At 42.3% G+C, this 27,326-nt stretch overlaps 1 protein-coding gene across 3 annotated transcripts in view; it reads left to right on the top strand.

Annotated features, from left to right (window-relative positions):
* Positions 1-27,326, top strand: part of LOC139536398 (uncharacterized) — a 68,145-nt gene that overhangs the window by 9,983 nt on the left and 30,836 nt on the right. The window contains exon 1 of one of the 3 annotated variants that reach the window (XM_071336901.1): positions 222-684. The exons of the other annotated variants lie outside the window; for them this stretch is intronic. The gene's annotated coding sequence lies outside the window, so the exon portion shown is untranslated. Of the gene's footprint in view, positions 1-221; positions 685-27,326 lie in introns of those variants that run through there. 3 annotated transcript variants of the gene reach the window in all.

Raw genomic sequence — 27,326 nt, 5'->3', positions numbered from 1 at the left:
CTCTCTCTCTCTCTCTCTCGCTCCTCCCCCTCTCTCTCTCTCTCGCTCCTCCCTCTCTCTCTCTCTCTCGCTCCTCCCTCTCTCTCTCTCTCTCTCTCTCGCTCCTCCCCCTCTCTCTCTCTCTCGCTCCTCCCCCTCTCTCTCTCTCTCTCTCGCTCCTCCTACACTCTCTCTCTCTCTCGCTCCTCCTACACTCTCTCTCTCTCTCTCTCGCTCGCTCCCGCTCCTCTCTCCCGCTCCTCCTACTCTCCTCTCGCTCATTCTCTCTCTCAGCTGTCACCCGTCTGTTCTGTTGGGTCCTGAAGAATGGCCTTAATTTGAGAGGGGACTGTTGCTACAAAGCAATGTTTGGACTTTTGAACTGATTTTGATTGGGGCTTGAACCAGAGGGTGAAGTATGACTGTACTTAATAATTCCCTGGAAAAATAGTGGCAAAAAAACAAAAAACTGAACAGGAAGGAAGTTTATGCCAAACACTTAAGGCTTTAATCCCTCCCTCTTTGAGCCCTAGTCATCGGTCGGTCTGTTGAGCTGAGTGCCAGCCAGTCAGTCTCTCGTATAGGACTAGCACAGCACAACATGGCTAGCAAGCTCTGACTGAGACAACAGGAAGAGAAGGAAAACAAAAAAGGCTGGATACTACTGTACTTCTCTCATCACAAGGAAGATGACAGAATGAGCAGGTAAAGAGTAGACTGTTATGTAGCTACTTTTCTTCAGTCGTGTCTTTTCAATGCTAGTTGATAGTTTCTTCATCCCTAGTTTGAGCCACAGTGGTGTGAATCTTCTCTTTTAAACAGGATTTTTTGACGCTCCGTTATAATTTCATGGTGTTTGGGATAGACTGAGGTCGTAGCTTGGAACCCTATTCATTGTAGGCTCGGGTATGTTTCATATCCGTTACACTGACACCGGCCGTCGGAGCATGCCTTTATTGTTATGGTAATGTGGTCAAGCAAAAAAAAACGGTGTCAGATTATCGTGGTTGTCATGGGGAAATAATGTGACGTAGTAAAGATGAATCTATATATGAAGAAAGTGTGTTGTGTGAATGGTTGGCTGATGTTCTTTCAGTAGCCTAGTTTATTGCGACGAGACGAAGTGCTGTCTCCTTTTAACAGGGATTTTTCTGTCGTTTTAATCCTTGGGCTGGCCGCCTAAAACGTTTTCTCAGATCGCCCAAGTGTAGAAATACAAAAAAAAGAATTACAACTAAAACCAGATATAAACTATGTAGAAAAGATAATTGACCTAATATATTTTTTTTAAATTATATTATCTTTGAGAACTAACAGTCACCAAAATACATAAAAACTAGACAGGGAGAATTGAAATTTCCCAAAACAATGAATTTAGCAGTACTAATCTTGTTATTGTTTGAGCAAAATAAAATAGAATTAGCCTTGGCAAAATGCATAGAATCGCAGGAAATTAACTGCCACATTTTCTCTCAGCCGCAAGGTAAAAATGTGTGTAATTACAGGAAATATGCTTACTTTTTTTTATGGAGGCCTCAAACCATCACATTTATTTATTAAGCCCTTTTTACATCAGCAGATGTCACAAAGTGCTTATACAGAAACCCAGCCTAAAACACCAGAGAGAGAGCAAGCAATGCAGATGTAGAAGCGTAGTGGCTAGGGAAAAAAACTTCCTTGAACGCGTGGAACCTAGAAAGAATCCTGGAACCTAGAAAGAAACCTAGAGAGGAACCAGGTTCTGTGTGCCGGGTGGAGATTATAAGAGTACGTGGCCGTTAAGGCCAGATCGTTCTTCAACTTTTTCAAATGTTCATAGAAGACCTGCAGGGTGCTGTAATAATCACAGTGGTTGTAGAGGGTGCAAGAGGGCAGAGTTAATGTCAGTTGGCTTTTCATAGCCGAGCATTCAGAGGTCGAGACAGCAGGTGCCGTGGTGGGTGGGTGGGTTGGTGGGGGGGTCGTAAAAACAGGTCTGGGACAAGGTGGTTAGGATTCCATAGCTGCAGCTTAACAACAGAAACTGGATCAGCAGCACGACCAGGTGGACTGGGGACAGCCAAGTCAGTGGACAGGAATGAAGATCACGCCAGTAACTCAATCCACTTAGGTTGAGTGTAGAAAACAAGAAAAAGCCTGGTACGACGTGATGCACCCCTCCCAGGGGACGGCATTGGAGAGCGTGAGCATTCCAGTGACTCAGCCCCCGTAATAGGGTCAGAGATAAAGAATCCCAGAGGAGATAAGGGAGCCGGCCAGGCAGAGACAGCAAGGGTGGTTGGTCACTCCAGTGCCTTGTCGTTCACCTTCGGTCACCTGGGCAGGACCACACTCAATCATAGGACCTACTGAAGAGATGAGTCTTCAATAAAGACTTAAAGTTTGAGACCGATCTCACATGGGTAGGCAGACCATTCCATAATAATGGAGCTCTATAGGAGAAAGCCCTGCCTCCAGCTGTTTGTTTAGAAATTCTAGGGACAATTAGGAGGCCTGCGTCTTGTGACCGTAGCGTACGTGTAGGTATGTACGGCAGGACCAAATCGTCTGGTAGGAGCAAGTCCATGTAATGCTTTGTAGGTTAGCAGTAACACCTTGAAATCAGCCCTGGCCTTAACAGGAAGCCAGTGTAGGGAGGCTAGTACTGGAGTAATATGATCAAATGTTTTGGTTCTAGTCAGGATTCTAGCAGCAGTGTTTAGCACCAACTGAAGATTATTTAGTGTTTTATACAGGTAGCCGGAGAGTAAAGCATTACAGTAGTCTAATCTAGTAGTGACAAATGCATGGATTAGTTTTTCTGCCAGAAAATGTTAGCCAAAAAGTGTCTGATTTTTTTTTGTGCAATTTTACAACGCTGGAAAAATGCTGCTCTTTAAATGATTTTTGATATGTTTTTCAAAAGAGAGATCAGGGTCCAGAGTAACACAGAGGTCCTTCAGTTTTATTTGAGCCGACTGTGCAACTATCATTGTCAAACAGCAGATCTCTTTGTTTCTTGAGACCTAGAATTAGTATCTCTTATTTGTCCACGTTTAAACTTAAAAACATTTGCCACCATCCACTTCCTTATGTCTGAAACACAGGCTTCCAGGGTAGGCAATTTAGGTGCTTCACTATGTTTCATTGAAATGTACAGCTGTGTGTCGTCTGCATGGCAGTGAAAGTTGACATTTGTATTTCCGAATGACCACAAAGAGGTAGCATATATAGTGAAAACAATAGTGGTCCTAGAACGGAACCTTGAGGAACACCGAAACTTACCATTGATTTGTCAGAGGACAAACCATCCACAGAGATGAACTGACATCTTTAAGACCGATAGGATCTAAAACAGGCAAGAACATGTCCACGTAGACCAATTATGGTTTCCATTCTCTCCAAAAGAATGTGGTGATCGATGTTGTAGAAAGCGGCACTAAGGTCTAGGAGCAGGAGGATAAACACAAAGCCTTGGTCTGACGTCATTAAAAGGTAATTTACCGCCTTCACTCAGTACTATGATGACTGGAGTGTTTTGTAGACATTATCTGTCTTCAGAAAGGCAGTGAGTTGCCTAGCAACAACTTTTTCTTACATTTTTGAGAGGAATGAGAAATTCGATATAGGCCGTACATTTAAAAAACATTTTTTTATAACAAAATACTATTTTAGGAGAGGCTTTGTTGCTGCCACTTTTAGTGCGTTTGGTACACATCTGGTAGATAGGGAGACATTTATTATGTTCTACATATGAGGGCCAAGCACAGGAAGTAGCTCTTTCAGTAGTTTAGTTGGAATAGTGTTCAGTAGGCAGCTGGAAGGTTTAGAGGCCTTTTACTATTTGTGAATGTTTCAAAAGATACACCATTTTTTTTTTTACTTAAAAAAACTTGAGTGTCTCCAGAGGTCCTTCAGTTTTATTTGAGCCGACTGTACAACTATCATTGTCAAACAGCAGATCTCTAGGTCCTCTAAAATGTAATCTAAATGTAATCTCTTTCACGCCCCCTGCTACGCCCACCACCCAAGCCCATAAAATAAAATACCTGTTTAAGTGCAGTCTTTTTTTGTTCATTGAGATCAGTTCATAGTGAAGGGCATTGGGGATTAACAGCTGTCTAGTTCCGCCTTGTGCCTTCTCTAACCCACCACGGGGTTATTTTCACTGGTAAGTTGCATCACCCTTGTCCCCTCGTCGACACGTCTGACATGCATACCTACTATTCATATCATGGAGTATTCTGTTAATTAAATCAACAACATTTTGACTACACACAGTCTTCACACCCCTTGACTTTTTCCACATTTTTGTTGTTACAGCCAGAATTTAAAACTTCAATTGAGATGTATTTTTTTTTGTCACTGGCCTACTACACACATTACCCCATAATGTCAGTGGAATTATGTGTTCTGTACGTTTTTTTTAACAACTTAATAAAAAATGTTGTGCGGGTACCATGCCGTGCGCGGTTGCGGTTGCCTTGCGTGCGTGCGTGAGGTTGCCCTATGTGTGTGTGTGTGTCTGGTTTCCGCCTGCGGTTGCCGGGTGTGTGCGTTTGCCCGGGTGGGTGGGTGTGTGTGTGTAGTTGCCTAATTGTGTGTGTAGTTGCGTGCGTGCGGGTGTTGCCGTGCGGTTGCGGGTGCCGTGGGTGTGTGTTTGTAGTTGCCTGTGTTTGTTTCTGTGTAATCTTGACATTTTAACTTGTTTCTCTTTTGTAGTCTTTGATTAGAGAAGATAAGTTCAGTCTGTCTGTGTCTGAGGTTGTGTCTCTTTGTCTCTTTGTCTCTTTGTATTGTGATATTTTATTAGATTCCCCATTAGCTGTTCCTAAAGCAGCAGCTACTCTTCCTGGGCTCCACATGAAACATGACATAATACAGAACATTTAATAGACAAGAATAGCTCAAGGACAGAGCTACATCAATGTTATTTTTTTTAAAGGCACACGTAGCCTACATATCAATACACACAAACTATCTAGGTCAAATAGGGGAGAGGCATTGTGTGTGTTGCTTCATCTGTTTGTTTTAAACCAGGTTTGCTGTTCACTTGGGCAGTATGAGATGGAACGGAGTTCCATCCAATGTCTCTGTATAATACTTGTACGCTTTCTGGATTTTATTATGGATTTGGGGACTCTGTTGCTGATAGGCTATAAAGAATACTAATGTACTTGAAAGGGTAAGTATTTGTTTGGGTGATTTTAAACTGGCTGAGCGTATAGTTATGTGCTTGTATTCATTGTCTGAGTAGGAGTTCTGATCTAGGATCAGTTTATATAGTATAGTTATGGGCTTGTATTCGTTGTCTGAGTAGGAGTTCTGATCTAGGATCAGTTTATATAGTATAGTTATGGGCTTGTATTCATTGTCTGAGTAGGAGTTCTGATCTAGGATCAGTTTATATAGTATAGTTATGGGCTTGTATTCATTGTCTGAGTAGGAGTTCTGATCTAGGATCAGTTTATATAGTATAGTTATGGGCTTGTATTCATTGTCTGAGTAGGAGTTCTGATCTAGGATCAGTTTAATATAGTATAGTTATGGGCTTGTATTCATTGTCTGAGTAGGAGTTCTGATCTAGGATCAGTTCAGACTTTTAAAGGTTTTTTTGTATAGATCCTGCTCCTAGATCAGCATTCCTACTCTGATACGGTTGGTACGTATTGGGTCCTGCTCTTTTTGGCGGAACATGCTATGATGATTTGCTTGCAGTTAGAAAGATGTCATTTAAACCATGTTTTACGATGTTATTTACAATTTATTTGTATTTGTCTGTATTTAGTCTCATCCTTGCACTTTGCAACTCACACCCACTCACCCCAGTTCATAGCTGAGGTTGGAGCTCATGTCTTTTTTGGCTTTGAGTCTTTTTGTCTTTGAGTCTTTTTGTCTTTGAGTCTTTTTGTCTTTGAGTCTTTTTGGCTTTGAGTCTTTTTGGCTTTGAGTCTATTGGCTTTGAGTCATTGGGTGTGTCCCAAAAGACAACCTATTCCCTATACAGTGGACTACTTTTAACCAGGCCCCATAGGGTATAGGGTGCACTACTTTAGTCCAGGGCCCATAGAGAATTGGGTGCTGTTTGGGGAATCAAGCAAACTAAGTCATTTTCAATATTAATGTCTCATAGTTTAGCTGTCGGCTAGATCTGTGTTAATGGCATACTCCTTGATATAATTACGTTGGTAGACCTTGTTACTACGAAGCCTAAACAGCCTGGAAAAGTAGGTTTTAAACTCTTTAAACCAGGGTTCCCCAGCTGATGGCCACTTCAATCAGTGAAGATGAAGGGGAGGAGACTGGTTAAAGAAGGATTTTTAAGCCATGAGACAACTGAGACATGGATTGTGTATCATTCAGAGGGTGAATGGGCAAGACAAAAGATTTAAGTGCCTTTGAATGGGGTATGGTAGTAGGTGCCAGGCACACTGGTTTGAACGTGTCAAGAACTGTACCGCTGCTGGGGTTTTCACGCTCAACAGTTTCCTGTGTGTATCAAGAATGGTCCACCAACCAAAGGACATCCAGCCAACTTGACACAACTGTGGGAAGCATTGGAGTCAACATGGGCCAGCATCCCTGTGGAATGCTTTCGACAGCTTGTCGAAAACGAATTGAGGCTGTTCTGAGGACAAAAGAAGAAGAAGTTAGCTGTATTTACAATACAGTTAAACATGTATTGTGTAAATGTTTATCAGCACAGCATTATGACAGCATTTTCTAAACTGCAGTGGGGGTTCTTGCTATTCACTCAATATTAGGAAGGTGTTCCTAATGTTTTGTACACTCAGTGTGTATATATAGTGTCTTTGGAAAGTATTCATACTCCTTGACTTATTCCACGTTTTGTAAAAGTCTGAATTCAAAATGGATTAAATAGATGTTTTTTCTTTCACCCATCTACACACACAATACCCTACCCAATGCCTAAAGTAAAAACATGATTCTGTAGTTTTTTTGCAAATTTATTGAAAATGAAATGGAGAAATATCTCTGCTTCAATACATAACAGCTACTCCGAGCTTCACACATTCGATTAGATCTACATTCATTTTCTCCCATGCCTGTTTCGCTCTGCACGCTGTAGCTTGAATCGAGGGTTTAGGTTAGCCAATATCTCTCTCAGGGGAAATGTTGGATATCTGCCTAGATATCCGCCGCGATGGCCAGTAGGAGATATGGCCAGTAGGAGATATGGCCAGTAGGAGATATGGCCAGTAGGAGATATGGCCAGTAGGAGATATGGCCAGTAGGAGATATGGCCAGTAGGAGATATGGCCAGTAGGAGATATGGCCAGTAGGAGATATGGCCAGTAGGAGATATGGCCAGTAGGAGATATTTGAGATAATCCCTTTTATTCAATTTCTATGGTGGAAAGTCTGAACTGTTACGTGGTAGAATCAATCATTGATGTGTCGTCGTCTATGCTATACCCTATGTGTTGTCTATCTATGGTTAGAATACTGAGGCATTTGGAGTAGGGTTGCAAAATTTACAGGAAATCCTAATAAATGTGTGGAATGGTACAACCTTGCAGAGGAACTGTTAGTCCTTGGCTGTTTTGAGGCTCACTGTGGCCTTTTACATGGCGTGCCTGCGTCTCTAACGGACTACTGATAGAAATAGCTGATAATCTTGACCTGGATGCTACTGTAGTCCATAGAGTTGGATAGGGGGCACACTTGGACCAAAGCCTGTTTTTTTTTGGTTTTGCCACTGAGTACTTTAACCATTTTGAAGTAGTTCATTCGGTGGGACTATTTATGATTTCCAATACACTCATAGAAGAAGACCAAATACTTTTTAAAATGATTTGTAGGGTAATACTTGATATGCATATTATTTATACCTCACATGCGACCCATAATGCAGTAACAGTAAACAAAGTCTGACTCCATAAAGCAGATTTTTCAATATGCTAGAGACTATAGTTGAGTTACAGGAATTGACTATCAATAAAGGTCTGAAACTTGAATTCTAAAGGCATTTATATTTCATGTCACTGTAAAATGAATGGATTCACATGTGTCATAAATATTAAGTTACAAGACAATACTGACATTAACAAAACATTAAAGGCCCTCACCAGAGAGCTATTTCGACATAAATGTAGTTGTTATTATTATTATTTTTTAAAGATTTAACCTTTATTTAACTAGGCAAGTCAGTTAAGAACAAATTCTTAGTTACAATGACAGCCAAACCCGGACGACGCTGGGCCAATTGTGCACTGCCCTAAGGGACTCCCAATCACGGCTGGATGTGATACAGCCTGGATTCGAACCAGGGACTGTAGTTACTGTAGCTGCGCCACTCGGGAGTCTCAATTCCTGTTCTATAAGGGAAATTGTTGTTTAGTTTCCACTTCCGAAGAATGACGCAGGCTGCTAGAGACTGAAGAAGCGCGACAGACCCAATCCCTTTTTCCCCCCTAGTTTAATGACAGTCCATTAACAAAGTAGACCAGATCCAGCTGCTAATGCATTGGAGTCTATGGGAGACACACCCTCTTAAGTAGACCGGAATGGATTTTCTTTTCAATGGTGAACGTCCTGAGTACACCATCTTCATTTATACACCATCTTTGCTGTAGCCATAGATGATCTATTATACTCCTTAGCTGTGACTCGTGAACTTTGCAGGTGTTTCTGATTAATAAACAATGCCATTCGGTTGGGTGGTACCATTTTTAAATGAAACCCAGCCCTGAAACCCAGCCCTGAAACCCAACCCGTAGTATAGGAAATTACACGTCATTGAGTTTTCACAAAGCGGGTGCTTCGGGTTTGTCACTTCAAGACCAAATATATCATACTTTAACTAAAACAATGACTTATTGACTTAAATCGTCGTGCAACATCATGGGTCAGTATTCTACTGGTGTGGGCATTTTTAAGTGAAGTATCTAGGCATGATCAGAGAGGGAACGAGAGAGAGACATGGTCCATAGCTCTTGGGGGAGACGGGGAGAATGACAGTCTCTCACCACAGCATCTGACTTGTTGGATTCAAAATATGAGTTGTTAACTCAACAGCTATGCTATTGGTCAACTTCCAATCAGATATCAGACCTTCAGGATGCTATCACAACAGAACCTCTGCTACACAGAAGTTATGACAAAATTCCTGAGAAGACGATAAGAGTCAGAAGAAGATGCTATTGCAAGGTTAGGAGGTGTGGTATCATTTCATCTCTATGTTGCAGTTTAATGACACGGAGCCTCCCTCTGTCATCCGTCCTGACCCGTGATGATGTAAGTGCTTAGATGGAGCTTAGCAGCCACACGAGGATCCAACCACGTCGGACGGAAAGTCTTAAGAGGCACACATTAATGCTTTTGTTTGTGTGAACGAACAAAACCTTTGCTCTTCTCCCTTTTCATGTTGTTGTTGTTGATGATTTGTCTGTAATAATAATCCGTTCCCAAACCCCACTTGACTTGACTCACCACATGTCTGTTTGTACTATGATGCAATGGATGACTAGATGGCCCTGCCGCTATGCCAGTGGTCACCAACCGCGACTGGTTGATCTTCAAGGCATTCCTAGTCGATCACCAAATATTTCTGTAGAAAAGCCAACGAATAAAGGCTTGCTCTCCTTGTGTATTTTTTTGTGTTGCCCTGTTGGAGGTAGATACACTTGATTCAGAAGCCCTGTACCACCGGGTAAGCAAAGTGTTCCCTGAAAAGTTCTGGGAGATCTGTGGCTACATCGAGTGTGCCTACTGCGCTGGCCACCGTGCCTACAGAGATTTCACAACCCCGGCCACAGCAAAGCTTTTTGATACTTTGATACTCACAAAACATAAAACGCTTTCTCCCTACTCCCACTCGCGCTGTAGCTGCAATGAATGAGTGGCTAAGTGTATCTGCGTTTTCATTATTACTGTTAGCAGCTCGTCGTGTCTATTTTAATATTGAGGAATATTTCACTTTCTCTGGTCATATGCAAAAAATGTATGTTGTTCCTGAGGCAGATGCGATGCGACTCGAGTTTCGCCATCAGGTAGAAGATGGTGTCCGCTCTCTGGTAAGTCTCACTGGAGGAAGGGAATGAGAGAGCAGGGACCGTGAGAAGTGGCATCTCTGCTGTTCTCTCCCTCCCTCCGCTGAGACTAATGCCATGTCCAAAACCACTAGGAACTCGAAAATCTCCGACTTCAGTGCATTTATGACAACTGGGAACTTTGAGGGGGTTAGGGGGGGGGGGGTCGACTGGGAAAAATTGTTATGAACGGTCATCTAACTCGGAATTCCAAGTTGTAATCTCTGGCATCTTTCTTGACCTCTGATTTGAAAATCACTGATGTCATGATTTGAACTTGTTCCCCCCCCCGAGTTACCATCAGTTCCAGTAAAATATAAAAGCTAATTATTTGAATTTTTTTTCAATTTATGCCCAGCTGTGGGTTGCAAATTCTACATCTGATCTGTTTTGTAATCAAAGCTTGAGTTTTGAAATATGTTCCCAGACCCCCGCCCCCCCCCATTACCCAACGCGTTAGACTTCCTGGGTACCACCTTGGCATATTCATGTTTTCCAGGCTTCTTTGTAGTCAATGTAGTGATTGATTCACATGTAGCCTACCCTGTGTTCATATTTATGTCCAGATGTTGGTCACAATGGTGTAGTGTCATCAGTATCACCGTAGGTCTTGACGTCTGAGGTCAGTGTTTCTCATTCAGTGTTAGTACACCTGTGGTAAAGAGCTCTATGGAACACACAGTGGGGGATGATAGCGCATAGACGCCGTCATGAAAGCTGATGTGAACCAAGTGGATATTCGTAAAAATCGGTATATGTTTTATGTGTTCTAACAGGCCCACAATGTGGTTACTAAAATCAGATTCCGCTGTGTAACATTTAGAAGTTGTCCTTTTTTTTGGAGGGGTTAAGTAAAGAAAGGGGGGGGGGGGGGAATGCTAACTCCCGTTCATATTAAACTGGTAGCGTAGCGAGCCCTTATAGAAACCGGTGGTGCTAGTTGAACGTGTGCGTGGCACATTGAACAGGGGGACGCGTGGCATTTTCCATTGTTTTGGTCTAATTCCATTGATCTCTTTACCACGTATCAGTGTGAGTTGAATACTGCAGTCCTATGAACAGAAATACAGTGGAGGAATTGATGTCCAATTCATTTTCATTTTTTTCATTTTCACTTTTTCCAGATCTAAAAGGTCACGCTATTCTGCTGGGGGGGAGGGGAACTGGTTTTGAGCAAATATTTGTCTCTTGACAAAGTGATTCCATCCAGTCAGATGTGGCCACAGCCACACACAGATGTCTATTTTAGTCTTTAAACACCCCTGAGAACACCGTTTACTGACCAACACCCCTGAGAACACCGTTTACTGACCAACACCCCTGAGAACACCGTTTACTGACCAACACCCCTGAGAACACCGTTTACTGACCAACACCCCTGAGAACACCGTTTACTGACCAACACCCCTGAGAACACCGTTTACTGACCAACACCCCTGAGAACACCGTTTACTGACCAACACCCCTGAGAACACCGTTTACTGACCAACACCCCTGAGAACACCGTTTACTGACCAACACCCCTGAGAACACCGTTTACTGACCAACACCCCTGAGACGTGTGTGCGTGTACTGTGTTGACTCCTGAAGTGTGCGTGTACTGTGTTGACTCCTGAAGTGTGTGTGTACTGTGTTGACAACACTCTTGAGACTAGTGTTGTTTACTAAGGGGACTGTGGGAGAGAAGCATATTTTTTTATTTTATTTAACTAGGCAAGTAAGTTAAGAACTCATTCTTATTTTACAATGACGACCTACCCCGGCCGAACCATCTCTTTAACTGGACGACGCTGAGCCAATTGTGCGCCGCCCTATGGGACACCCGATCACGGTCGGTTGTGATACAGCCCGGATTCAAACCAGGGACTGTAGTGACGCCTCTTGCACTGAGATGCAGTGCCTTAGACCTCTGCACCGCTCGGGAACTCCTATGTGGTCCCTGTCTGATTTAAGTTCATGGATCTCTTTCAATTAATCTTTCCTCAATTCGTCGGGTCCTCTCTTCTCGCCATCTCCTTCTTTTAAAACGTATTGGAGGAGAGGAATTTCTCATTCTCCTTGAAGAGGAGGTGATGATGAGGAGAGCAGATGTGAGGAATCAAGGAAAGATGCGCTGAGAGAGGGCCCAATCAGCCCATGGTACTGTCGTGGACAGACTGGGTGATGTCTTTTCCTGAATCTCCAGTAGATTAGCTTTCTCACTAACCCAGCTGCTAGCGACCGTGCCTAATGCAGGAACACATTGTCCACATTCCTCTGTCAACCACTCATGCAGACAAGATATCACACACACACACACACACACACACACACACACACACACACACACACACACACACACACACACACACACACACACACACACACACCAATGCAAATAGGGCTAGGCTACACGCAGCTGTTATCAATCTCGGTCATCTTTTAGTTACCCAATAAGCCTTCATTGTAATTCTTGTGTTTTCCATTAAAAACCAATATCATTGCTCAAGCACTTAAATGTAATGATCTGTACACTACAGGCTGTATTTAAATGTAATGATCGGTACACTACAGGCTGTATTTAAATGTAATGATCGGTACACTACAGGCTGTATTTAAATGTAATGATCGGTACACTACAGGCTGTATTTAAATGTAATGATCGGTACACTACAGGCTGTATTTAAATGTAATGATCGGTACACTACAGGCTGTATTAAATGTAATGATCGGTACACTACAGGCTGTATTTAAATGTAATGATCGGTACACTACAGGCTGTTTTAAATGTGATGATCGGTACACTACAGGCTGTATTAAATGTAATGATCGGTACACTACAGGCTGTATTTAAATGTAATGATCTGTACACTACAGGCTGTATTTAAATGTAATGATCGGTACACTACAGGCTGTATTTAAATGTAATGATCTGTACACTACAGGCTGTATTAAATGTAATGATCGGTACAGGCTGTATTTAAATGTAATGATCTGTACACTACAGGCTGTTTTAAATGTAATGATCTGTACACTACAGGCTGTATTTAAATGTAATGATCTGTACACTACAGGCTGTATTTAAATATAATGATCTGTACACTACAGGCTGTATTTAAATATAATGATCTGTACACTACAGGCTGTATTTAAATGTAATGATCTGTACACTACAGGCTGTATTAAATGTAATGATCGGTACAGGCTGTATTTAAATGTAATGATCGGTACACTACAGGCTGTATTTAAATGTGATGATCGGTACACTACAGGCTGTATTAAATGTAATGATCTGTACACTACAGGCTGTATTTAAATGTGATGATGACCTGCTGTAAACAAGCAAAACAGAGCAGAGAGTTGAACATCTCTGACAGTTCTCTGAAATGACCTGCTGTAAACAAGCAAAACAGAGCAGAGAGTTTAACATCTCTGACTGTTCTCTATGAAATGACCTGCTGTAAACAAGCAAAACAGAGCAGAGAGTTTAACATCTCTGACAGTTCTCTGAAATGACCTGCTGTAAACAAGCAAAACAGAGCAGAGAGTTTAACATCTCTGACAGTTCTCTATGAAATGACCTGCTTTAAACAAGCAAAACAGAGCAGAGAGTTTAACATCTCTGACTGTTCTCTATGAAATGACCTGCTGTAAACAAGCAAAACAGAGCAGAGAATTTAAGACCTTTTTTTATTGATTAGCGTTCAGGACAATGTGTATCCACATTTTTGTTGTCAATTATTAATTGCATATCTGCTTTCACTGGACATATTTATGTTTTAAAATCAGAAATAACAGCACAACGCGGAATGGTTAATTAGCACTTATCAACGGCTATGGAACGTTCACTGTCGTCATGGTAATTAACTCCAGTGTAGATTTGACCTTGTGTTTTAGGGTATTGTCCTGCTGGAAAGCAGATTGAACTAGGTTTTCCTCTAGGATTTTGTCTGCGCTTAATTCATGAGGCAAATGGTGGTCACCAGATAGGCTGTTTTTCTGACCCTACCTTTTTTTTAAGGTAGCTGTGACCAATAGATGCATATCTGTATTCCCAGTCATGTGAAATCCATAGATTAGGGCCTAATAAATTTATTTAAATTGACTGAGTTCTTTATATGAACTGTAACTTAATATAATCTTTGAAATTGTTGCATGTTTCATTTATATTTTGGTTCAGTGTAGGTTAGTATTGTGGAGTAACTACACTGTTGTTGATCCATCTTAAGTTTCCTTCCTCCCCGGGAACTGAGTTTGGAAGGACTTCTGTATGTTTGTAGTGAATGGGTGTATTGATAAACTATCCAAAGTGTAATTAATAACTAAACCATACTCAGAGATATTCGATGTCTACTTTTTCTTTCTACCCATCTGCCAATAGTTGCCTTTATTTACGAGGCATTGGAAAACCTCCCTGGTCTTTGTGGTTGAATCTGTTTGAAATTCACTGCTCGACTGAAGGACCTTACAGATAATTGTATGTGTTGGGTACAGAGAGGAGGTAGTCGTTAAACACTATTGCACAGACTGAGTCCATGACATGCAACTTATATTACTTGTTAAGCAAATGTTTACTCCTGAACTTATTTAGGCATCACCATAACAAAAGGTTATTAAAATTGCAATACAATATTTTAGGTTTTACCACAGCAGCTTAAATCAAGAACATCAAATAAAAACCAGAAAGTCTCTCTCAACGAAGATTAAACAGATTTAACCCTAGTACAGAGAATGCTGTGAACATATTCTCTAATGGAACCTAGTGGAACCTATTCTCTAATGGAACCTAGTGGAACCTATTCTCTAATGGAACCTAGTGGAACCTATTCTCTAATGGAACCTAGTGGAACCTATTCTCTAATGGAACCTAGTGGAACCTATTCTCTAATGGAATACTTATTGACTAAAGACATTTCAGCTTTATATTTTTTTATTCACTAGTAAAAAATTCTTAAAACATCATTCCATTTTTACATGATGGGGTAATGTGTTTAGGCCAGTGACACATTTTTGTTTTAGGCTGTAACACAACAAAATGTGGAAAAAGTCCAGGGGTATGACTTCTTTCTGAATGCACTGTAGTTGACTTTGAGGAGAAGTTATACTTGTGGGGGGGCCAGAACAGTACTAGCTGATGGTCACCGGAAATGTATTCAACGTTGATATTGCTTGTGTCCGTAATGTTACCTAATCTCTCTTATGAAGCTCAGCACTGTTCACCAGAGCTGCGTGGACGAAGGACTCAATTCAAAACGCTAGCTAATCAAACGCTAGCTAACCTGTTCACCAGAGCTACGTGGACGAAGGACTCAATTCAAAACGCTAGCTAATCAAACGCTAGCTAACCTGTTCACCAGAGCTGCATGGACGTAGAACTCAATTCAACACGCTAGCTAATCAAACGCTAGCTAACCTGTTCACCAGAGCTGCGTGGACGAAGGACTCAATTCAAAACGCTAGCTAATCAAACGCTAGCTAACCTGTTCACCAGAGCTGCGTGGACAAAGGACTCAATTCAAAACGCTAGCTAATCAAATGCTAGCTAACCTGTTCAGCAGAGCTGCGTGGACGTAGGACTCAATTCAAAACGCTAGCTAATCAAACGCTAGCTAACCTGTTCACCAGAGCTGCGTGGACGTAGGACTCAATTCAAAACGCTAGCTAATCAAACGCTAGCTAACCTGTTCACCAGAGCTGCGTGGATGTAGGACTCAATTCAAAACGCTAGCTAACCTGTTCACCAGAGCTGCGTGGACGAAGGACTCAATTCAAAACGCTAGCTAACCTGTTCAGCAGAGCTGCGTGGACGAAGGACTCAATTCAAAACGCTAGCTAACCTGTTCACCAGAGCTGCGTGGACATATGACTCAATTCAAAATGCTAGCTAACCTGTTCACCAGAGCTGCGTGGACGTAGGACTCAATTCAAAACACTAGCTAATCATAGGCTGGAAAAAGGGGCTATTTCCATTCAGAAGTAGCTTATGATGTCTCAACTGCATTGCAATACAGTGTACAGTGGGTACACTCTCCTCTTATTCTTCTCTCATCCCTCTCCATGTTCTTCTGCTCGACTGTCTGTCTGATGACTCATCTCTGCTCTCTGAGCCCTGTGGTAATCCTGCTAGAGCAGTCCTCCCGTTCCCTTATATAAACAGTATTTCTCTGCTTCTCTATTCCTCTTCTCCGAACATAAACAGACTCATTCCTTCTCTCTCGCTTGCTCTGTCTCTCTTATTCCTCCGCCCTTCTCCTCCTTCTCATAACATAGTCTGTCTCACTCATTCCCCTCTGCTCTCTCTCTCTTCCCTCCTCATCATAGTGTAGTTCCCTTTCTCTGGTTTCTTTGATTCCCTTCTCAGAGCAGTGTGTTAGGATTGCCACACTGCAACAGTACCATACTCAGTAAACAGTATTGACCGCAGCTCTAACTAATGAGCTTCTTCTATAAACCTTTAAGTGGCCAGTCTCTGGATACGTGCCAAATAGCAACCTATTCCCTATATAGTGCACTCATTTCGACAAGGACCCATAGGGAATAGGGTGCCATTTTGGACACATACTCTGTCAGTGTCTACCCCTGTGACCCTGGCTACAACCTTTACAGTCTACAGGTGAAGAACACATCTCCGGGGGCAACAATACTGACCAGAGGAGAAGACATCTCTGGTGGAAAAACAATACTGACCAGAGGAGAAGAAGACATCTCTGGGGGAAAACAATACTGACCAGAGGAGAAGAAGACATCTCTGGTGGAAAAACAATACTGACCAGAGGAGAAGAAGACATCTCTGGTGGAAAAACAATACTGACCAGAGGAGAAGAAGACATCTCTGGTGGAAAAACAATACTGACCAGAGGAGAAGAAGACATCTCTGGTGGAAAAACAATACTGACCAGAGGAGAAGAAGACATCTCTGGTGGAAAAACAATACTGACCAGACGAGAGAACTTTAAAAGAGAATATGTCAGTTCAAGCCAATAGCCTGAACTTTATTCATCCCAGAGGGGCAACTCTTGGAAGACAAGTGTTTTAAACAATATTATACGTGCAATTGAAGTCCACTTCTCCTGTATTGTCTTTCAAGAGTTGCTGTCTGAGCATTTCTATTTTTACAAGAGGAAATCTCCTGGCTGTGCTGTATGTGTAGTGGTCATAGGCTGTATGCATCCCAAATATAGGGAATAGGGTGCCTGTTGCCTGTAGAATACCCTAGTTTATTCATGGGACCAATGTCGCTGGGGGACAGAGGTATGTCCAGGCCTGTCTTGCTTGCACGGGCTACTCTTCGTTGCTGAGTGGGTTGGGGGTGTTTTTTGTCTCCATATTATGAAACTACAGCAGGGCTACCTGTACCGATGACACCTTTCGGGATTATGATGATATGTGGCCCTTTGAAAGCGCCTCGGTTACTGCATGTAATAGGACCATTATTCTACATTGGGAATCGACAAGGAATTTTTATGATTCTCGTATTGTTTTAACTGAAAACCGATTAAAAAAAAATAAAAAAAAATGGCAGTTTAAACTTTTTATTATTTTTATTTAATTTAAATTTTACCCCCCTTTTCTCCCCAATTTTCGTGGTATCCAATTGCTAGTAATTACTATCTTGTCCCATCGCTACAACTCCCGTACGGGCTCGGAAGAGACGAAGGTCGAAAGCCATGCGTCCTCCGAAACACAACTCAACCAAGCCGCACTGCTTTTTAACACAGCGCGCCTCCAACCCGGAAGCCAGCCGCACCAATGTGTCGGAGGAAACACCGTGCACCCGCCCCCCTCGGTTAGCGCGCACTGCGCCCGGCCCGCCACTGGAGTCGCTGGTGCGCGATGAGACAAGGATATCCCTACCGGCCAAACCCTCCCTAACCCGGACGACGTTAGGCCAATTGTGCGTCGCCCCACGGACCTCCCGGTCGCGGCCGGCTGCGACAGAGCCTGGGCGCGAACCCAGAGTCTCTGGTGGCGCAGCTAGCGCTGCGATGCAGTGCCCTAGACCACTGCAGTTTAAACTTTTAAGCAAAATTGTCCATTTGTCACATCCCTAATCTTATCCATTGTTTTTTTTTTTTCCTCTAGTGGGCACTGGCTGTTATCTCTGTCACAGTGGCTCTGTTGACAAGTTTGTGAAGTGTGTGTGTGTGTGTGCGTGCGTGCACGTTTTGAGCGTGTGTGTTTTTGGTGTGCGACCTAGGGATCGGCACTGTTCGTCGAATATCTGAAATTAATGTTAGTATTTCGATTACTTGAGTGAGTCTGTTAATTTTTGGGGGAGAAAATGTAATGATAATTTTCTACCTAATAAACAACAAACTTTAAGAATGGTAGTTTTTATTAGTGTGCTTTGAGCATTCAGCTCTCCGGTCTGCCCTGACATCGGTATCCCCCCCACACTTCAAATAGCAATGGCAGGTGCTGACCTAACAGAGCTTCTACAATACCTGACACCGATAAATGCACTTACCAGGAAACCTTATTGTAATAAGAATCAGTTCTATCATGGCAAAAAATCTGACTTCAGTCTTTTGCTGCTAGCCAAACTACCAGAGAAAAGCCTGCTGTTTACCTCTTGCCATGTGCATTTGCGTTATTCTGATTTTTTTCCGAGAGTCGATAACATCTATTTTTATTTTGACTATCCGGATATTCGAAAGAATGTCATGATATTATTTGAATAGTAAAATAGAATTTCAAATGCCCATCCTTAGTGCGTGTGCTGTGCGTGTCCAGCGCAGTAATAGTTGTTCCCTCTGCCTCTCAGACAGAATCGTTGCTGTCCTTTCTATCTGGTGTTATGGTCCAAGTCCAGCTGAGTTGGAATGTGAAATACTTTCTTATCTCACAGCTCTCTACTGTTTAGGTCACAACCCGTGACAGTGGGAGTCTGGGGAGGGGGAGGCTGGAAGAGACTTTGGGGAGACCAATAGGGTGTCTTGTGTCTAGGAGGGAGAAAGGGAAGGTAATCAGACTTGGGGGGGGGGGGGCTGTAGGGTGTCTCTTGTGTCGAGGGGTGAGACGGTGGGCTGTAGGGTGTCTCTTGTGTCAAGGGGTGAGACGGGGGGGGGGGGGGGGGGGGGGTGTTATTAGTGTAATCAGGGTCTCATTAATTGTCTCATTAAAGACAAAACTCAAGTCTCTCTCTCCTCCCCTACTAATGAACCTTATGTGCAACTCAACACATTGCCGATTCCTGTCAAAACATTTTTGAATATTTTAAAGCAAAAATGTATAATTAAACACATGTAAATCAGTGAGTTGAGGTGTTACGGATTACATTTTCACCTTTTTTGATAAGCTCTATTTCCTGTTGATATTAACACTGAGTGCTCTTGGCAACAAATTACTACTCTTTGGTTGCGCCCCATAATGGTTCCCTATTCCCTTTTATAGTGCACTACTTTTGACCAGGGCTCTGTATCGGGAATAGGGCTCTGGTCCAAAGGTAATGCCCTTTTTATAGGGGAAAATGCCATTTGGGATACATCGTTAGCAGTGTGTAGGGAAGAGAGTGATTGCGGTGGGAAGACTGGCACTGGGGCCAAGCTGCTCATGTTGAGTTGACAATCTGTTGTCTCACATGGAAACCTGGTGCAAAGACGTCAGTAACACACTGCTGGATGGACGTCATCGCCATGATATCGCTGGAATCTCCATTTGCTGATATCACTTTATGGGTGAATGTTTTATGATGTCACTGTCAGCTGAAGAATGTTTTATGATGTCACTGTCAGCTGAAGAATGTTTTATGATGTCACTGTCAGCTGAAGAATGTTTTATGATGTCACTGTCAGCTGAAGAATGTTTTATGATGTCACTGTCAGCTGAAGAATGTTTTATGATGTCACTGTCAGCTGAAGAATGTTTTATGATGTCACTGTCAGCTGAAGAATGTTTTATGATGTCACTGTCAGCTGCTGAATGTTTTATGATGTCACTGTCAGCTGAAGAATGTTTTATGATGTCACTGTCAGCTGAAGAATGTTTTATGATGTCACTGTCAGCTGAAGAATGTTTTATGATGTCACTGTCAGCTGAAGAATGTTTTATGATGTCACTGTCAGCTGAAGAATGTTTTATGATGTCACTGTCAGCTGAAGAATGTTTTATGATGTCACTGTCAGCTGAAGAATGTTTTATGATGTCACTGTCAGCTGAAGAATGTTTTATGATGTCACTGTCAGCTGCTGAATGTTTTATGATGTCACTGTCAGCTGCTGAATGTTTTATGATGTCACTGTCAGCTGCTGAATGTTTTATGATGTCACTGTCAGCTGAAGAATGTTTTATGATGTCACTGTCAGCTGAAGAAGATACAGCGCTGCAGTGGATAGCAACTGTCTTACCAGCTCCTGACCAATCCTGCTATTAGAATAAAAAAATAAATACAAATAATGTTATTTCCAATGACCCGAAAACAGCATCTGGACAGAACAGCGATCAATAACCTCGATTTGGATCAACATTTCTACTTCAACGAATAGGCAGCTCTGGACGTTCTGCGGACCAGGCCGTAATCCCCTGGAATCGGAAGAGGACGCGGCGGTAAAAGAGGCCGGTGAGGCGGCATCCTGACGAGACTGTCGGGCGAGTAAATAGACCGCCATTGCCCTTTTTTTAATTTTTATTGGTGAACGTGCATTCAGAGCAACCTGGATGAGCCCCAATCTACAGTATTCTATCAACGGGACCTGAAAAACTGTAATATTCTATGTTTCTCAGTGTCGTGGCTGAATGAGGATGTTGATAATATACAGTAAATCTCGCTGGGTTTTATTTGCGTCGTTAAGACCGGACGGCGGACTCGGGTAAGACGAAGGGAGAAGGGGTGAGCGGTCTGTCAAGGAAGTCTGACATTTTTGCACGCCTGAGTTAGAATACCTCATGATAAGCTGTAGACCAGTGGTTCCCTAACTTTTTATAGTCCCGTACCCCTTCAAACATTCAACCTCCAGCTGCGTACCCCTTCTAGCACCAGGGTCAGCGCACTCTCAAATGTTGTTTTTTTGCCATCATTGTAAGCCTGCCAAACACACACTATACAATACATTTATTAAACATAAGAATGAGTGAGTTTGTCACAACCCGGCTCTTAGAGAGAGCTCTTATAGGACCAGGGCACTAATAATTGTCAATAATTTTGCTCTTTATTTAACCATCTTACATATAAAATCTTATTTGTTCATCGAAAATGTTGAAAAACTCACCACATGTTAATGAAGGGTGTGCTTGAAAGAATACACAACTCTGCAATGTTGTATTGGAGAGAGTCTCAGTCTTAAATAATTTCCCACACAGTCTGTGCCTGTAACTAGTGTTCATGCTAGTGAGGGCCGAGAATCCACTCTCACATCAGTACGTGGTCGCAAAGGGCATCATTGTCTTTAACAGCGTGATTTGCCAAGGCAGGATACTCTGAGCGCAGCCCAATCCAGAATATCTGGCAGTGGCTTCTGATTTTTAAATTCAATTTTCACAGAACCGCTTGTTGCAATTTCAATGAGGCTCTCTTGTTCAGATATCGGTAAGTGGACTGGAGGCAGGGAATGAAAGGGATAACGAATCCAGTTGTTTGTGTCATCCGTTTCGGGAAAGTACTTGCGTAATTGCGCACCCAGCTCACTCGTGCTTCGCTATATCACATTTGACTTTGTCCGTAAACTTGAGTTCATTTGCACACAATCATACAATGATGGAAAGACCTGTGTGTTGTCCTTGTTAATGCAGACATAAAAGAGCTCCAACTTCTTAATCAAAGCCTCAATTTTGTGCCGCACATTGAATATAGTTGAGGAGAGTCCCTCTAATCCTAGATTCAGATCATTCAGGAAAGAAAAAACATCACCCAGATAGGCCAGTCGTGTGAGAAACTCGTCATCATGCAAGCGGTCAGACAAGTGAAAATTATGGTCAGTGAAGAAACTTGTCTCTCAAAAAAAAAAAGTGTTAATACTACGCTCCTTGATAACCAGCGCACTTCTGTATGTTGTAAAAGCATTACATGGTCGCTGCCCATATCATTGCATAAAGCAGAAAATACACGAGAGTTCAGGGGCCTTGCTTTAACCAACTTAACCATTTTCATTGTAGTGTCCAAAACGTCTTTCAAGCTGTCAGGCATTCCCTTGGCAGCAAGAGCCTCTCGGTGGATGCTGCAGTGTACCCAAGTGGCGTCGGTAGCAACTGCTTGCATGCGCGTTACCACTCCACTATGTCTCCCTGTCATGACTTTAGCTCCATCAGTACAGATACCAACACATCTTGACCACCAAAGTCCATTTGATGTCACAAAGCTCTCCAGTACTTTAAAAAATATCCTCCCATGTCCTGGTTTACAGAAGAGGATGTCTTCCTTAATTGACCCCCCATAAACGTAACGGACATGTATCAGGACCTGTGCCAGGCCCGCCATGTCTGTTGACTCATCCAGCTGTAACGCATATAATTCATTGGCTTGTATGCAAAGCAGTAATTGTTTCAAAACATCTCCTGCCAGGTCACTGATGCGTCGTGAAACAGTGTTGTTTGATGAAGGCGTTGTCTGTGTAGTTTTTTTGGCCTTTCCCCCAAGCATGGTCCCAGCCATATCCACGGCAGCAGGAAGAATTGAGTCCTCCACAATAGTATAGGGCTTGCCTGTCCTAGCCACTCGGTAGCTCACCATATAAGACTCCTCTAGCCCCTTCTTATTAATGGTATCTGTTGCTTTTATACATGTATTACTACTTGAAAGTCATCTTTATTCTCCCTCATAAAACTCCCTCGGCTTATTTTTCAAAAATGAAATTGCTCCTATGGACGAACAGACTTGTGGAGGTCTACATTTTATTTCTGCGGTCTTGGCTGAATTTTTATTTTCCCATGATGTCAAGCAAAGAGACACTGAGTTTGAAGGTAGGCCTTGAAATACATCTACAGGTACACCTCCAATTGACTCAAATTATGTCAATTATCAGAAGCTTCTAAAGCCATGACATAATTTTCTGGAATTTTCCAAGCTGTTTAAAGGCTCAGTCAACTTAGTGTATGTAAACTTCTGACCCACTGGAATTGTGATACTGTGAATTATAAATGGAAAAATGACTTGTCATGCACAAAGTAGATGTCCTAACCGACTTGCCAAAACTATGGTTTGTTAACAAGAAATTTGTGGAGTGGTTGAAAAATGAGTTTAAATGACTCCGACCTAAGTGCATGTAAACTTCCGACTTCAACTGTATATCTGTTGGGCCCCTACTGTCTGTAGGGACCCTACTGCCTGAACTGTCTGTAGGGCCCCTGCTGCCTGAACTATATCTGTTGGGCCCCTACTGCCTGAACTATGTCTGTTGGGCCCCTGCTTCCTGAACTATATCTGTTGGGCCCCTGCTGCCTGAACTATATCTGTTGGGCCCCTGCTGCCTGAACTATGTCTGTAGGGCCCCTGCTGCCTGAACTATGTCTGTAGGGCCCCTGCTGCCTGAACTATATCTGTTGGGCCCCTGCTGCCTGAACTATGTCTGTTGGGCCCCTACTGCCTGACCTTGTCCAATAAGAACAGTAATTTAAAAAATATGTCTTCTGCTTTCATGCCTGGTGAGCATTAGTGACCTACTTTCCAACCCAGGGTGTGATGGAATCACTGTGATGTACAGTCTCTGTTAACCCTTCTGAAGCAGACAGCCAGTGCTTGTTATCTTGTTCCTCACCTGTTTGTGGTTCTGTCACAAATGGCATCCTGTTTCCTATGTAGTTCACTACTTTTAACCAGACTGCCCTGTTCAAAAGTAGTGCACTAAAAAAGGGAATAGGGTGCCGTTTGGGATGAGTACCCAGTGGTCGACAACAAGACTGTCACGTGGTCACTTACCACTTTCCTTTAGTATCACTAGATTAGCTGTCATAATCTCAGATCTACCAGGGTGGCCCTAGCTGTCATAATCTCAGATCTACCAGGGTGGCCCTAGCTGTCATAATCTCAGATCTACCAGGGTGGCCCTAGCTGTCATAATCTCAGATCTACCAGGGTGGCCCTAGCTGTCATAATCTCAGATCTACCAGGGTGGCCCTAGCTGTCATAATCTCAGATCTACCAGGCTGGCCCTAGCTGTCATAATCTCAGATCTACCAGGCTGGCCCTAGCTGTCATAATCTCAGATCTACCAGGCTGGCTCTAGCTGTCATAATCTCAGATCTACCAGGCTGGCCCTAGTGGTCATAATCTCAGATCTACCAGGCTTGCCTTAGCTGAAAATAGGAATTATGCCACCCTGACTTTTTTAACCTCACTAGGGTACGTGGGACGGTAGCGTCCCACCTCGTCAACAGCCAGTGAAACTGCAGGGCGCCAAATTCAAAACAACAGAAATCCCATAATTTAAATTCCTCAAACATACAAGTATTTTACACCATTTGTTGTAAATCCAGCCAAAGTGTCCGATTTCAAAAAGGTTTTACTACGAAAGCACACCAAACGATTGTTAGGTCTGCACCTAGTCACAGGAAAATACAGACATTTTTCCAGCCAAAGAGAGGAGTAACAAAAAGCAGAAATAGAGAAAATTAATCACTAACCTTTGATCTTCATCAGATGACACTAATAGGACTTCATGTTACACAATACATGTATGTTTTGTTCGGTAAAGTTCATATTTATATCCAAAAATGTAGGTGGGAGTTTAGGCGGGACGGTACTGTCTCACTTGGCGAAAATGCAGAGCGCCAAATTCAAATGAATTACTATAAAATCAAACTTTCATTAAATCACACATGAAAGATACCAAATTAAAGCTACACTGGTTGTGAATCCAGCCAACGTGTCAGAATTCAAATAGGCTTTTCGGCGAAAGCAAACAATGCTATTATCTGAGGATAGCACCATTGTAAACAAAGAGAGAGAAGCATATTTCAACCCTGCAGGCGCGACACAAAACGCAAAATAAAAATATAATTAATGCCTTACCTTTGACGAGCTTCTGTTGTTGGCACTCCAATATGTCCCATAAACATCACAAATGGTCCTTTTGTTCGATTAATTCCGTCTACATATATATCCAAAATGTCCATTTATTTGGCGCGTTTGATCCAGAAAAACACCGGTTCCAAATTGTGAAACGTGACTACAAAATATCTCAAAGATTACCTGTAAACTTTGACAAAAAATGTCAAACTACTTTTGTAATACAACTTTAGGTATTTTTTAATGTAAATAATCGATCAAATTGAAGACGGGATGATCGGTGTTCAATACAGGATTAAAACCAACTGTAGCTAGCTTTCTGGTCATGCGCTTCTAACAAACAGGACACTTCGAGTGACACTCCTTCAAGATGGCCGTACTTCTTCATTACACAAAGGAATAACCTCAACCAATTTCTAAAGACTGTTGACATCCAGTGGAAGCGGTAGGAACTGCAAGAAGGTCCCTTTTAGAAATCTGATTTCCCAATGAAAACTCATTGAAAAGAGTGACCTCAAAAAAAATTCTAATTCTGAATGGTTTGTCCTCGAAGTTTTGCCTGCTAAATAAGTTCTGTTATACTCAGACATGATTCAAACAGTTTTAGAAACTTCAGAGTGTTTTCTATACAAATCTACTAATAATATGCATATCTTATCTTCTGGGGATGAGTAGCTGGCAGTTTAATTTGGGCATGCTTTTCATCCAAAATTCCGAATGCTGCCACCTACCCAAGAGAAGTTAAAACACTTACATTTCGTCCCAGTGTTTTGCATGCACAAACAAATGCATACGTAGTGCTTGTATGTATACATGTAGCTATAGCGATGGTTGTTAATAAGTACAATATGAATTGAATGTCAGGTGTCTGCATGGAGAAATGCACTATACTTATGGACCCTGGACCATGTAGCCATGTACAGTTCTATTAGTACTAAACTGGGTGGATCTATGTAAACTGAACAGTTCTATTAGTACTAAACTGGGTGGATCTATGTAAACTGAACAGTCCTATAAGTACTAAACTGGGTGGATCTATGTAAACTGAACAGTTCTATAAGTACTAAACTGGGTGGATCTATGTAAACTGACACTCTGTCAAGATCGATTTTTTTGGGGAATCGTTTTTTTCTGCATTGTCACCTAGTTAAATAAAGGTTAAATAAATAAAATATATGTATGTAGGCGGGATACAGTTCTATAAGTAGAATGTATATATCTATAGTAGTAGTAGTATAATATAAACTGACAGAAGCTGTCGGTGTCTATTTGTGGTCCGTGTTAAATCCTTCGCACTCTGACATTAGTCCTTTTAATGTTGTAAATTTAGTTCAGACTTTCCGCATTGCTGTCGCCGCCGCCGCCGCTCGCCAAGGCTCACATGCCTTCAAGGTGATACAAATTAAGCCGAAAGGGCCGAGGTCAAATCGGACAAAATGATGTCACTGTTGTTGACCAGCCAGAGCCATAGATAGACTTTAGGTTGGTAGACTTTAGAAAAGCAAAGCAATAAATAAATGTACTGAATACTGCTTAAAAGCATTTGTTAAAATTTTTTTTTAGGACCACCAGTCAGGAGGATACAGACAGCTCAAGAGGTAGCCTATGCTTAGATAAGCAGAAAAAAATATAAATATATATAGAGAAACTGCACGCAGAGACATAAAAATGGTATCCACAAATTAATCTGACTCTGGGGAAGTAAAGGGCCTCATTGCCAACATCCCCAAATATCCATTTAAACATTTTTGTACCCTTTGTCTTAACTCCCAAAATGTATAACAGAGCAGACCGTACTAAGACGGGAGTATCAATGAACACGGTTGTGGAAAATGTATGTTCAGTTTTGTCACACGCGTGACCTCGCGGTACCACGTTCTGCTAGCATTATTTTAGCCACAGACTTATGTGCTAGCTGTGTAGTCTGTGTTTTTATAAATGTGCCAGGAGCATAAAACTATGCATTTGTATAAGGAATTGGCAAATAGTTCTCATTTGGAGAAATAAGCATCTTCTTTTTAGGTAGGACACTTGATTTCAACGTCTGTTGCCAGGTAGAATAGTTGAATTACACAAGGTGCAATTTTTAAATGTGGTTGTGGTGTCAGCAGTTTTTCCTCTCATGTCAGTCACTAAATTAACCCTGTTTTTAGGTTGGTAAGTTAGTCTAGCGGCCAGCTACCTACCCACACTCTACCCACCCTGTACCCACCCACCCACACTGTAAACCCACCCACACTGTACCCACACTACCCACCCACCAACACTGTACCCACTACCCACCCACCAACACTGTACCCACTACCCACCCACCAACACTGTACCCACTACCCACCCACCAACACTGTACCCACTACCCACCCACCAACACTGTACCCACACTACCCACCCACCAACAC

This window comes from Salvelinus alpinus, chromosome 12, assembly GCF_045679555.1.
Source record: "Salvelinus alpinus chromosome 12, SLU_Salpinus.1, whole genome shotgun sequence".
Lineage (NCBI taxonomy): Eukaryota > Metazoa > Chordata > Actinopteri > Salmoniformes > Salmonidae > Salvelinus > Salvelinus alpinus.
This window is presented reverse-complemented; position numbering and strand designations above follow the sequence as displayed.